The sequence below is a fragment of the Antechinus flavipes genome, chromosome 6 (assembly GCF_016432865.1).
Source record: "Antechinus flavipes isolate AdamAnt ecotype Samford, QLD, Australia chromosome 6, AdamAnt_v2, whole genome shotgun sequence".
Taxonomy (NCBI): Eukaryota; Metazoa; Chordata; class Mammalia; order Dasyuromorphia; family Dasyuridae; genus Antechinus; species Antechinus flavipes.
In genome coordinates, this window is record NC_067403.1 from 106,158,247 (window position 1) to 106,172,382 (window position 14,136).

The 14,136-nt window shown below is 35.9% G+C and overlaps 1 protein-coding gene and 1 non-coding gene across 3 annotated transcripts in view; both read left to right on the top strand.

Moving 5' to 3' along the window:
* Window positions 1-14,136, top strand: part of GALNT7 (polypeptide N-acetylgalactosaminyltransferase 7) — a 194,121-nt gene that overhangs the window by 31,201 nt on the left and 148,784 nt on the right. The window lies entirely within an intron of this gene.
* LOC127542201 (U6 spliceosomal RNA) lies at window positions 815-920 on the top strand. Its single transcript, XR_007948588.1, has one exon. It is a non-coding gene; the product is annotated as a U6 spliceosomal RNA (small nuclear RNA).

Below are 14,136 nucleotides of genomic sequence, written 5' to 3' on the forward strand. Positions count from 1 at the left end.
AGTCCACAGGTTAGAGCATGTTTTTTAACTTTCTTTCATTTGCAAGCCAAATTAGCAGAAAGGACCTTTTGTATTTGTGTTTGGTGATTGCCAATGTCTTTTAATAGAAAGCTCCTCAAATATATCCAATGTGTGTTTAATTTATTATGTTTATTTTTAGTGTCCAGGAACTTTTGGAATGATTCCTTTCATAGGTCATTAACCCCCTACTGTGGAAACTTTGGGTTTGGGCCCTAAAACTACCTGCGTTTGACCTGGAATGCATGGTACCTATTTTGGAAATTCTGAGCTTTTACAATAAATCTACTTTTATTTTTTTTATTGGAATGTTAATCCCCTAGTTTTTATAGATGAAAAAAATTGAAGCCCAATGTATTCATCATAAACTCTTTTTGAACTAAGAACTTTTTGAATTTTGAATTTAGAACTATGAAATCTTTTATTAATTCTACTTCTTCTGACAATCACTCCATTTCCCCCGTCATTTTGACTGCCTCTCTTTGAATTGTGTCCCTTCCCATTTTATAAGTGTCCTCTACTATATTAAAATTGTAGTGGGGAGTGTATCATGAGGACAAAAAGTGACTAAAACATTAGCATAACTTCAACTCAGACCACTTCCTATGGCATCCTGTTAAACTTTTATTATAATGAACCTTTGAGAATATATATTGTCAAGAGAATAGTAGGTGATGTCCCTAGTATCTGGCAAATGGTAGGTGCTCAATAAATATTGTTGATAGACTGACTTAGTTAATTTTGGATTCAAGTAGCAATATAAAGATAAACATCTCCCATTAAACATATATGTCCTGTGCTCACTTCAGCAGCACATATACTTCAATTGAAATGATACACAAAGATTAGCATGGCTTTTGCACAAGAATAATATGCAAATATGCAAAGCATTCCACATTTAAAGGTAAAAAATAAATAAACTTGCCCATCTTGTGTTCCATTCTTTCAGAGTCCTGCTCATTTTGGGAATACATTACAAATGGACTAATTTTGCCTCTTCTAGGTAACTTCATTGTTTAATAGGAACCTTATAGAAGAACAGTGCCTTAAGCAGAATTATTGGGAAATGATGGAAAATTCAAGTACCTGAGTAGGTTAAGAAAGGAGATATTTTTGGCCAGAGAAAGCCCTTCCCACTGTTACTTTGGGCTAGTATTTCCTCTTCTTTGGGCATGTATTTTCCCATTTGTAAAGTGATGGTGTTGGGGCAAGATAATTTAGTTCATCTTTTTTTGAGGTGCACCATCAAATAGTCAAGGGTAGTTGTACAGCATTTGTGTGTATGTTTGCTAGTGTTCTATTCATTTCTAATAACTTCCTTGATGATGCTTTGCATTTTGTTGCTCCCAAGTGAAGCGTCTCAACCGTTAATGTGTTCCAGCTCCAAAAGGCCATGCCAACAGAATACAAATGCTGGCAAATCCTGCCAAGCTCTGAGTATGGCCCTGGTGAAAGCATTAGGGCTGTGATCTGAGAACCAATCCTGCTAAATTCAGAAAGGCTCAAGCCTAGAAGGTTGGTCACAAGGGGAAGAATTTTCCCGTTCATACCAGACTATCAAAGTCCACTTAATGGGCTTGGCATAGATGTAGCCCTTTTGGACTCAAGGAAAAATTATGAAAAGATGTTCCCAGGAAGTATCACAGCATGATACAGTGGGAAGACTGTCTCTGGGATTGGAGGATTGTCAGTTCAAATCCCACTTCTGATGTTTGGGGTTTATGTGGCAATCAGCCCAATCACCCTCTCTGGGGCTCATTTTTACATCTTGTAAAATGAGAGATAAAGACTAGGTGATCTCAAAGGTCCTGCCCAAGTTATAAATCTATGATACTATGGCCCTGGGGTTATATTCCATTATTAGTAGTGTTACTTTTGCAAATTTCATATCCTTGGGCCTCAGTTTCTCTCTCTATAAAACTACAACAAATTATCACTAATTTGTTCTTCCCTTCCAGGCTTCCTGTGTATAGGGTTTGAATCTAGCATTCTGAATAGCTTATTATCAGAAAGATCTGTAACAACATTAAGTTGTTAAACAGAAAAAATCCCCAAACAAACCATCTAATTTCTGTTGTCATGGTACTAATAACATCTTGCAGCATTTATTATGAGCATTTTAACGAATATAGAATTTTCTGCATTCAGCTTATCACTGTAGGACTCAATCATTCAGTAAAGCAAATTAGATTTTGAATAGTTAATTTCTACTTTTCCGTTTGCAAATGGGTTTAAAGTTCTGTTGGTAGTTGGAACCTGATAACTAATTAAAATGCTTTCTTACCTGTTTAACAAATTGGCCTTCCTGCTCTCTTCTTCCTTTATTGTACTTGGTTAAGTTACAAATAGTGGTGGAACATTAGAAGCTAATGGAGGGATAGAGGAAACTAGCAGAGCAAACTAATTAGGATTTATATGGCTCAGCTTTTATGCAACATGCTAATAATGTTATAAAGCTTTTCCCAAATGATGCTATACATGCTTTAGATTGTTTTGAAGTGCTGAAAGGGGGTGGGGACAGCTAATGTTTTTGTTTGTCAACTGAGGAAGGCTGTCTAGTTGCCTAGAGGTTAATGCACAACATGTTGCAATTTTCCCCCCCAAATATCTGGAAGGCTGTGAGGAATTGTTCTTGCCAAATTTTTCACATTCACAGAAATATTCTGTGGCTTTGAATGTAAATTCAGGAACTCAATATGTTCGGGTACAAAGAAAAGATGGTGTTTACAAAATTTCAATGATATCAAGCTATGAACTGATACTTGCCTAACAGGTAATTTCCAGTAAGTACATGCTTCAGACTATATCCTACTGTAGGAACATCTGCATCTGGACTTCTGAGATTTTTCAAATAGAATCTTTAAAAAGAGCTTCTTCATTTTGTGGGGGTGTTAGGGAGGGGGAGAAGCTTGGAGATCAAAGATAGCCTTGGAGTGTATTGCAAACTTAAAAAGTTTGGCTCAGGTTTTCATAGCTAAATTTAATTTCTTTGGACCAGCTGGAACCAATACAGTATAGAGGAAAGACCACTGGATTGAAAGACCATTGGATGTGAATCCTAGCTATGAACTGGATATGTTACCCTCATAACCTCAGATTAGTGACTTAAATTCTCTAGGCTTTGTTTCATTCTCAGTACAAATAAGGGGGTTGGTTAGAATATGAAAACCCTTCTAGTTTAGATCTAAAATCTTATGACTTAATAAATCCTAAATATAAAGTGCTTTGTTAGTTCTGAGTAGAACTAACATGAAATTATTCCAGATAATAAGCAATTTTAAAACCTTCTTTATATCTTTCCCCAAGATTTAACTTGTTTCCTGGTGATTGGGGAGTCTAATCCATGCTCTTAAATTATGACTCAAGATAGGACATCCCAAGGATTTGGGGTTTGTGATTCTGTCTATCTCCATACAAAGAATCTGGGGGGAGGAGAGAAACTAGGCTAGTTCTGATATTGTGTTGTGCAGACTCTTTGGTCCATAAGCCTGCCCTTTCCACTCCCCAGATAAAAATTTAGGACAATTGAAGACCATCCCAGGTTCTTTAGTGCAGAGTACTTAGACTTAGTCAACTAATGCATTGTTAGTGGAGTTGTATACTTATCCAACTATTCTGGAGAGTAACTTGGAATTATGCTCAAAGGACTATAAAAGTCCTTTGACTCAGCAATACCACTGCTAGATCTATGCCCAAAGATATCAAAAAGGAAAATATTTATAGCAGCCCTTTTTATAGTGGCTAAGAATTAGAAATTGAAGGGATGACCATTCATTGAGGAATGACTAAACAAGCTGGGGTATAAGATTGTAATGGAATATTATTGTGCTATAAGAAAAGAAGCCAAAGATGTAAAGATTGTGAAGATAAATGATTAGATTGTGAAGATTGTGATTAGATTGTGAAGATAAGTGACTAGAAGGGAAATTTCTTCAATGGAATCAGAGAAATGAACTGTATCCAAGTGAGAGGACAGGAGTGACTTTCACTTAATCTGTGACTCCAAGACATTCCAACTAAGGAACTGAATATTATAAAGTGTTGGTTCATCTCATATTGCGTTCTATTAGTCCTCCTAAAAACAGTCAGAAGAAACTGATTTGCTTAGGTCAGAGATAAGGACTTTTTTTGGTTTTGTTCAGTTATTTTAGCTATATCCAGTTCTTCATGACCCCATTTGGGGTTTTCTTGGCAAAGATACTGGGAAAGTACCATTTGCTTTTCTAGCTCATTTTATAGATAGGAAAATTGAGGCAAATAATAGGATTAAGTGATTTGCCTAGGATTACATAACTAGTTAATGTCTGGGGTTGGATTTGAATTCATGAACTCTATCCAAAGATAAGGAAAGTCAGGTTTATTTCAGCTGGAGGTATTCATTCAGACCTCACATAGATTAGTAGGAAATGCTCTGTGTGAAATGTATATATTTATGATATTATTATGATATAAAAGATATTTTCCAATATGGTTACAATTGATTCCTTTATTGAAATAAAAAAATAAAATATAGTTCGTGTATTAATGGAATATAGGAGAATAACTGACTTCAAGCAGTGAAGAAAGGCCTACTAATTCTTTTAGGAAATCTGCAGTCATGATTTTGGAGAAAGGGAGCAACATCTGTCAAAATATCCCTTCTTTTCAAGTTTTTTTGGAAAAGTAGTAATGGCTTCATGAAACTAACTCATTGACATGGATTACCTATCTGACTTGTAGACTGGTAGACCAGCATTCAAATTCTGTCTTAAATACTTCCTACTCAAGTCTCTTAATCTCAGTCTTAGTTTTCCTTCTCTGTATAAAGGGGGATTGTAGTATCTATTTCATAAGAATTGAATGAAATAATGTAAGATAAAAGTAAGTGCTTTATAAACTTTAAAGTGTTATGTAGATATTATTATTATCATCATTACATAAGGAGATTGTCTCTTTCTATGGCATATGTGTGTAAGTGCTTTACAAACCTTAAAATAATATGTGTTCTCCTCCTCCTCCTCCTCTCATCATCACAAATTACTAAGATTACTGAGATTTCATCATATTACTGAGATAAATAATTTAAAGCTGGGAGGAGATATTTCAGTACAACCTTCTCATTTTATGTGTAACTTGCACAAGTCACATAGGTAGTGTATGGCTTTCTTGATATTCAAACCTTGGTTTTCCGATTCTAAATTCAGGTCTTTCTATACTGCCACATTGTTCATAGCTGGTCCAAAGAATTTAAAATCACCTACCTATGAACAAAAGTAAAATCACATTAGTCTTTCCTAGTCCTCATTTTTTTGTGTATAAGAGATTTCTAGAGATGATAAAACACTCCTGGGGAGCTTAGCAATAGACTTCTTGTGTCTGATTGCAATCCTGTTTTCTATCCTGAGAAACTTTTAAAAGAACTATTTTTAAAGAGAGACTAATAAAAAGGTTAATCCTGAGAATATTATTTTGGTAACTTTGGGTTGGTTGGTGACCAGTGAAGGTCATACATAAAGAATCCCATAATTGAGGGAATGCCCATTAATTGGGAAATTAACGAGTTGTGGCACATAAATGTAATGGAACACTATTACACTTCTTACAGGCAGGTAGATTTCAGAAAAGTCTGGAAAGATTTACATGAACTGATGCTGAGTGAAGTGAGCACAACTAGGAGAAAATTAAATACAGTAACAGCAAGATTGTGTAATGATGATCAACTATGATAGACTTAGCTCTTCTCAGGTAAGCAATGAGAGCTCCAAAAGACTTATGATAGAAAATGCTCTCTATATCTAGAAAAAGAACTAGATAGTCTGAATACAGATCAAAGCATACTGTTTGCACTCTTTAAAAATTTTGGGTTTTTATCTATCTTGTGGTTTTTCCCTTTTGTTCTGATTCTTCTTTTGCAACATAGCTAATATGGAAATATGTTAAATGTGATTGTACATTTATAGTGTATATAGGATTGCTTGCTGTCTTGGGGAGAGGAAAGGGAGGGAGGGATAAAAATTTGAAATGCAAAATTTTACCAAAATGAATGTTGAATACTTTAATTAAATTAAATTAATTAATAACAGGAAAAAATATTATTAAGTGCAAAAAATTTGATCCTTAAAGCACTTTTTTAGCACACTGCTAGAGTTTTGTTGGGACATGATTCTATGCACTTGTGATTTAAAGAAACTCCAGAATTTCAAAATACTCTGAAGGACCGAGCACATTTCTGTGTCAACTGGTCCTTATAGTATAAGTAGCAAGTAGAATGAGGTGCCTTGTAGAAGATGAAGTAGAAGTAGAAGATGAAGTGCCTTGTTGAAGCTAAATGATTGTAAATCACTAGAAAATGCAAGGTTCTCAGGATAGGTGGGAAATCCAGTACCTCTTTGCCTGTCATTAAGGTTCTCTTTGCAGGGTCTGGGAAGAAAGCCCAGTTTCATAGAGTCAATCACCCTCTTTGTGAAATTATATTCCCTCCTCAGCTAAGATAGTATTCTTGACTGCCTCTGCCATTTCCTGGGCTTTTAGCAATTGCTCATAGTGTATGAAAACTATGCTATTTGAATCATCTTATCAAGTCTTCCTGGATGGTAAAATAAGGAACATTCCTATTTAGTTGTGGGTCCTTAGTGGAAGCAGAGGAGATAAAGTACAGGGAGAGGGGGAGGTATTCTGATCATCTCTGGCTCCAGACTTGAATAATTCAAATCCCAACCAGCCAACAAGACTCATATCCCCTGTCTTAAAGTATTCAGGTAAGAGAATAAACCTATTTGTTTTCTCCTTGTAAAACCTTTCATTGTTATGGAATAAGATAACCATATTTCTTTGGTTTTTTGTTTATGAACTTTTTATAGATTTAGTAGTAAGCACCTATAATTGAGGTTTAATTGTAAAGGATGTCTACTTCTTCTTCTTCTTCTTCTTCTTCTTCTTTTTTTACCCTGAGGCAATTGGGGTTAAGTGACTTGCTCAGGGTCATACTGCTAGGAAGTATTAAGTATCTGAGACCAAATTTGAACTCAGGTCCTCCTGACTTCAAGCACCAACTAGCTGCCCCAAGGATGTTTATTCTTGGGAGTGCAATAAACTAAAGGATTGTTTATCTGTATTACCTGGCACCACCAATATGGTGAACCTCCCTGGAGTTGGAAGGAGAGAGCTAACCAGCATCTATTGGAAATAGAGCTGGTCAGAGTTTCTGTATAGATCTGCATTGGGATCTAGCCTGTGATTGAATGCTGAACTTCTAGTAGTGGCAAACCAATTTAAGACTCAAAAACAAAAAAAGGAAGTCTATAATATTATAATAGTTTATTTGTCTGGAAATGTATGTGCCATATTTCTGAGCTAAAAAAAATCACTCCTATGAGAGTTAATAGATAAGGCCCTTTAAAAGTGTGAGTAGTGGGGGAGAACTGGGTTTTATTACTTTGAGTATATTTTAATGCATTATGTCAAAGGTACCACTGAGGCAGGATCTAGAGAGATTGTACTAGAGTTTGATATAGAAGGTAGATAAAGTAGACAAAATGCTATTTGTTTTGTCAGGAAGGGGTAGCGAATTGTGAGCTGGGGGAGGGGGGAGAGGGGAAGGAGAAGGAGAAGGAGGTAGTTAGGGAATCACTCCAGAATGTCTTGGTGATGGTTCCTGGAGCCAGGATCTTGACAGAGAAGAAAATCAGTGATTATAGAAAGAGTTAGAGGCAGAGTAAAGATCAGAGAAGATAATGAAGAGTCTGAGGTTAAAGGCAAGATAGATAAGTAATTAAAGAAATGAAGGCTTCAGTGTGGAAGGAAAAAGGGGCATAAAGGGTAAAAGATAATGAGAAGCTGCCATTTTGTATAGGACTTTTAAAACAACTTAATATATATTATCTCATCTGGACCTTACCTCCATACCCCTATGTAATAAGTCTTAGTGACCCATTTTATAGATGAGGGAACCTTACATCACTTATCCATGGCTACACAGCTGGTAAGTATCAGGCAAGATGCAAACCAAGAATCCAAATCCAGTGCTCTTTGCACTGAGCCACACTTTCTTCCACAAATAGAGGGAGGAAATTAGCATTCCTGTGGCACCTACTATGTGCCAGGCACTGGACTAAGTGCTTTTTATAAATATCTGATTCGATTCTCTCAACATCCCTTCAAGGTAGGTGCTATTTTAAAAAGAAATTTTACATTTTTTACATTTGAGGAAACTGGAAGCAGAGGTAAAATGATTCACACAGGGTCACATTTGAACTCAGGTTTTCCTGACTCCAGGTCCAGGGCTCTATCCACTGCATCACTAGCTGCCTCTAGACAACTAAAAGAGAGAGCCTACAATGTAGATTGTCCAAACTATTAGGGGAAGGGCAAGAAACTTTGGCTTCCATTTGATCCAGCAGTGTTTCTACTGGGCTTATACCCCAAAGAAATACTGAAGAAGGGAAAGAGACCTGTGTGTGCCAAAATGTTTGTGGCAGCCCTGTTTGTAGTGGCTAGAAGCTGGAAAATGAATGGATACCCATCAATTGGAGAATGGTTGAGTAAATTGTGGTATATGAACGTTATGGAATATTATTGTTCTGTAAGAAATGATCAGCAGGATGAATACAGAGAGGACTGGCGAGACTTACATGAACTGATGCTGAGTGAAATGAGCAGAACCAGGAGATCATTATATATCTCAACAAAGATACTGTTTGAGGATGTATTCTGATGGAAGTGGTTATCTTCGATAAAGAGAGCTAATTCAGTTTCAATTGATCAAAAATGGACAGAAGCAGCTACACCCAAAGAAAGAACACTGGGAAATGAATATAAACTGCTTACATTTTTGTTTTTCTTCCCGGGCTATTTTTACCTTCTGAATCCAATTCTCCCTGTGCAACAAGAGAACTGTTCAGTTTTGCACACATATATTGTATCTAGGATATACTGTAACCTATTTAACATGTAAAGGACTGCTTGCCATCTGGGGGAGGGGGTGGAGAGAGGGAGGGGAAAAATTGGAACAGAAGTGAGTGCAAGGGATAATGTTGTAAAAAATTACCCTGGCATAGGTTCTGTCAATAAAAAGTTATTTTAAAAAATAAATTTAAAAAAAAGAAACTTTGGCTTCCAGTATATTAAACATTGAAATTACTGAGTACAATTCTTCCTGAAGAATACATCTAACATATTAGTTTTCATCTAATTTCTCCTTCAACCATCTCCATCAGTATCACGTGGCAGCCCATTCCTCCTTTAAACATTTTGTTAGGGATTACTTCCACACATTTCTGTCTGAGCTGTGGTCCCAATGTGTCCAGCTGCTTTTTACACATCTCTGTTTGGAGGTGGTACCATCATATTAAATACCATCCAATTGTTTTCTCACCAAATTTCTCCTTCTGGCTATCCTTCTTCTACAGCTACCATCACTAGTTCCCCCAGTCCCCAAGGCTCAAAACCTCCAAGTCTCCACAGATTGTTTCTTCTTCCTTGTTATATATATCCAGTTGCTTGCCAAGCCTGTTGGAGTCTACTTTTGAAATATTTCTCTCTAGTCCCTTCTTCCTATTTTACTGTTCTCTTTCTTTTTCTCTCTAACTGGACTGCAGCACTGTAGTAGCCTTCCAGCTAATAGATCTTCCATTCTCAAGTCGCCTTCTTCACAAGTCCATCCTTGACACAGTTGCCATAGCAGCCTCCAGACTTTTCATTCTTTCCCTTGCCTATCTAAGAAAATATAATTCATGCTTAATTCTACAGAAAGGAAAACATAAATATTGTTAACATATTGTCTAGGGCTATTATTTGTCAATTGATATTATCAAACACTGGATCTGAGAATTTAATTGATAGGAAGAATTCCTGGGTGAGGAGATTCTCTCTACCAAATTGGAATTTTCTCTGGAAGAACACTGAGTCATACAGTCAGGATTAATCAGAAGCAAGGCTTGAGTTCAGACTTCAAGGCTAGCTTTCTATTTTTTAGCTTCTCATAATCATGATAATAAACACTTGAAACACTGAGCCCAAGTTACTAAGGTTTTATCCTTTTTTTATTTCTGTTACATCAGACAATTAAAATTAAGTCCATAGACACTTACTAAGTGCCTATAACACAAACAAATAGAATAGAAACTCTTTTTGGCTGGTTTGTGAGATTCTACAATCTGGCTCCCATTTATTGTTCTTTCTTTACACGTTGCTCTCCTGCATGCAATCTTTATTTCAGCTGACTTATAATGACTGGCTAGTTCTTTCCTGCCTTCTTACCTTTGTTTATGACATCCTTGGGTATAGCATAACATCTTCCCATATCTGCCTTTCTAGATCCTTTTCTTACTTTCATACCCAGTTCAAGTGTTAGGTTGTCCATTTTTATATTTTTTCTGATTCTGTGAGTTGATCTTTATGATTATCTAACTTCTATAGAGTGCTTGCTTTATTTTAACTTCCCCACCACCACCACCATCCTCATCATCTTCAAGTGTCCCAGAAGTCTTACTGCAGTTTTAAGCTATGATAACTTACACAGTATAAATGCAACAAACCTAAACCTTTTTGAAAGTTTCATTTGCCTTTCCTTTATATTTAGTTTCATGAATTTTGAATAATTTCACATTTTAGTTTTAATAGCTTATGACTCGATGCCATTATTCATTGTTTGTCCAATAATTAGTAAATGGAAGAACCCCCTGGTTTTCTGATTCTAACTATAGAGCTCTCATCACTGCATCATCCTAGTGAATTGATCTGTTTATTTATCCCCTCTGCAGTACTAAGTTATAGTTTCCTTTGTGCTAATTGAGCATTCGTCCTAAATAAGTGTAGATGTGTGTTGGCAGATTACTAGCTGGTGTGGTGGATAGAGCACTAGCCCTGGCACTATGAACATCTGAATTAAAAGTTACCTCAAGTATTTATTAGCTATGTGACCTCCAGGGAAGTCACTGAATTTTTCTGTCTCAGTTTCTCCATCTGTAAAATGGGAATAATAATAGCATTTACCTACCTCCCAACATTATTGTAAGGATCAAATGAGGTAAATTTTTGAAGTGTTTTGCTAATCATAAACATAAAAGTATTACATAATTACTTGTTACTGTCATCATCATTATTAGATTCTCTGAGTCTGAATTCTCTCATCTATAAGATAGGGGTTAATAGCCCAATATACCTTAGTAACACTGTACTTTTATATGGAAAGTACAGTAAATCTAATAATGCCACAGAAATAGCCACTTTTGTTATTACTCAATGACATTATATATCCATTTAATATGAAATGGGGATAAAAGAAGGGGATTTTAAAGGGTTATTACAGGCCTTTTCTTTTACCCTTCCTCGCTAAAGCAGGATTTATTATTAGCTATATTTTATACATATGTATTAAATATTTTGTGTTGTATTATATACATATATGTATAAGTTTGTGTATTACATATATATGCCCACACATGTATTAAAATTAGGAATTGAGCAAGATTTAAGGCCCCCAACTCCTGAGCAACAATTGGGGGGGGAAGAAGGGGGGTAGAAACAGACAGGTCTGAAAGAAGAGAAAAGCTCAAGTAAATAAAACATATTATTTATCCTAAAGAGACTTTAATATATCTTTTCTTCCTTCAATTCTTTGATTATTCCTCTTTCTTGTCCACCACTTTCATGGAGAAGCCTTTGCCTTTAGTCTGGCTCTCCCTGTTCTGGAAGGCTCCCAAGCATGTTACACAACACTCATGACTGGTCTTTTCTTCCTTTTCAACTACAGTTTTACATCCAGCAAGTACTTTTTTTACTTTTATTTTCCTTCCTTTTTTTTTTTTTTTTTTTTTTTTTTGTTATCTTCCTCCATTAGAAGGTAAGCTTCTTTCTTAAGTAGTATTACTTCTAACAAAGAGATCAGTTCCATCTATACTTTTAATTGTCAAAAATTTTAATGCCAAAAATTAACTTAATACTACGGGTAGAAATCAGAGAGAAGACACTGAAGAATGTTCTAGGACAGGAATACTTGAAGGGGAATCAAGGAGGGTCCGCCTTTCTTTCTAGGCAGGGAGGTTATGGATTCCTAGGCTATTAACTCCCAATTTGGGATTAGAATGACTTTGGTTAAAATCCTGCTTGAGATACTGTGTGAAAATGAGCAATGCACTTAACCTTATGGTGCCAGAGTTCCCTCATTTGAAAAATGAAAAGTTGAATTTGATGACCTCTAAGATTCTTTCCAGGTAGATGTCTAACTTTCAAGGTGGAAGGACTTCTGAAGTCATGTAAGCCTCTATTTGAAAAGGAATCTCTTGTACAATATTGCTGACAAGTAATCATTCGGTTTCCCCCTGAAAAGCTCCAGTGAAGAAGGTTTACTTTTATTGAGCCCGTATTTGTACCTCTAAAACTTCCCATTTTTCAGTATTCCATATCTGGGGCCAAATAGATAAGATATTTATATGATAGATTAGATATTTATTCCACACACTACATCCCCATTGCCTCTCATTGTCTTTTCCAGGTTCAATAGTCATAGTTCTTTCAATTAAGAACTATAATCATGCATTAAATATGCTGCGAGGTAGTGCAGAGGATAGACTTTTATTCCTTTCCCTTCCTCTCTCACAATAAGAATATAATGGTCACCATGATCCCAAGAAAAGTTTACTTCTCCTTTCGAGAAAGAATTGACATTTAGTTTATGTGAAAGAAGCACCTTAGCAAACCATCTGTCCTCATCAGCTCTCCTTGCAGGCCTTCAGAACTCATCTAATTGCATTCTGTTGAAAGTCACTCACCTGTTGCAGCATGACAGATTTTAGCTCAGGTTAAGGTAGCTAAAATGTCAAGCCTTTCCATTACATTACAGATGGTCCAGTTCTCTTTTGATTCACTCAGGTTTGAAGACAGCAAGTTTGTTCTAATCTTTATTTAAAAATCTATCAGTTTTGTACGTGTTTGGCAAATGTGTGCCAGAACTCTCATCTGTTTTGTCTTTGCAATGTTCTATTCACTAGTGCTTTGGAAATTTATAGACTGCTGTTCCTTAAAAAAAATAACTAAAATGAATGTCATTTAACAAACCTGTTTCACTCTGTGGAATCCTAATTAGGGCACTGATATCACAGAGCTGTCAACCCTTTACCTCCTATTTTAGGATTACATGAGCAAGGCCATGGCATGATAATTTGAAAAGCACATGTTTTCTGCAGTTTGTCTAGAGAAACTCTATTTACAATGTTTTTTTTAAAATTGGGTATAACATGCGAAATCTTCCCTGATCACCCCAAATTCTAGCTTCCTCTGTCCCCAGTTGATTTGTATTGAAATATTTATTATATTTTTTCTTTAAATTTATTCTGAACACATATATGTCTCTTCCATTAGAATAAAAGCTTCTTGAGACTAAGGATTGTTTCATTCTTTATATGAATGGATACTAAATAAATACTGATTGAGTGATAGCATGAATTAGGTATTAAAGCAAACATATTTTATAGGATAGACATTTGAAACCAGAGCTGGAAGGTATCTTTAGCATTTATCTAGTCAAACCTCCTTCATTTCATAAAAAGAGAAATTAGGATCTGGAGAAGTCTCCCAGATCATCTGATTATTAGTTGTATTATTTTAGTCAAGTTAGTCACCTCCTTGGCTGTCTATGAAATGGAAACAAGAACCCTTGGCATTAGTGACTTTAACAGGACTGTTTATAAACATTTATAAACATCATTATATAGATTTATTATTTTGGAGTAGGTTTCTGTGATTTCATTCAGTGTAAAGAAATCCCTGGACTTGATGTTGTGTGGTGGTTTCAGCTGCATTTGACCATTTGGGATGTCATTTGGGGTTTTCTTGGCACACGTACTGGAGGTACTTTTCCAGTGCATCCATTTGTCATGCAGTCAGAGATTAAGTGACTTGCCCAGGACCACCTAGCTAGCAAGTGTCTGGTGCTGGGGGGTTGTGCTCAGCTGTCCCTGACCTAGTGCTCTAAACACTAGCCATCCGTTGCCTCTGTTCTGCTGTTGATACAGATCAGTAATTCATCTGGAACTTACTTAGGCAATTACCTGGTTCATGCTTTCTTGGTCAAATAGTAAATCAGAAATAGAACTAGAACCTGGAACTTCTTAGTTCCAACTTTGATTTTTTACTTACAAT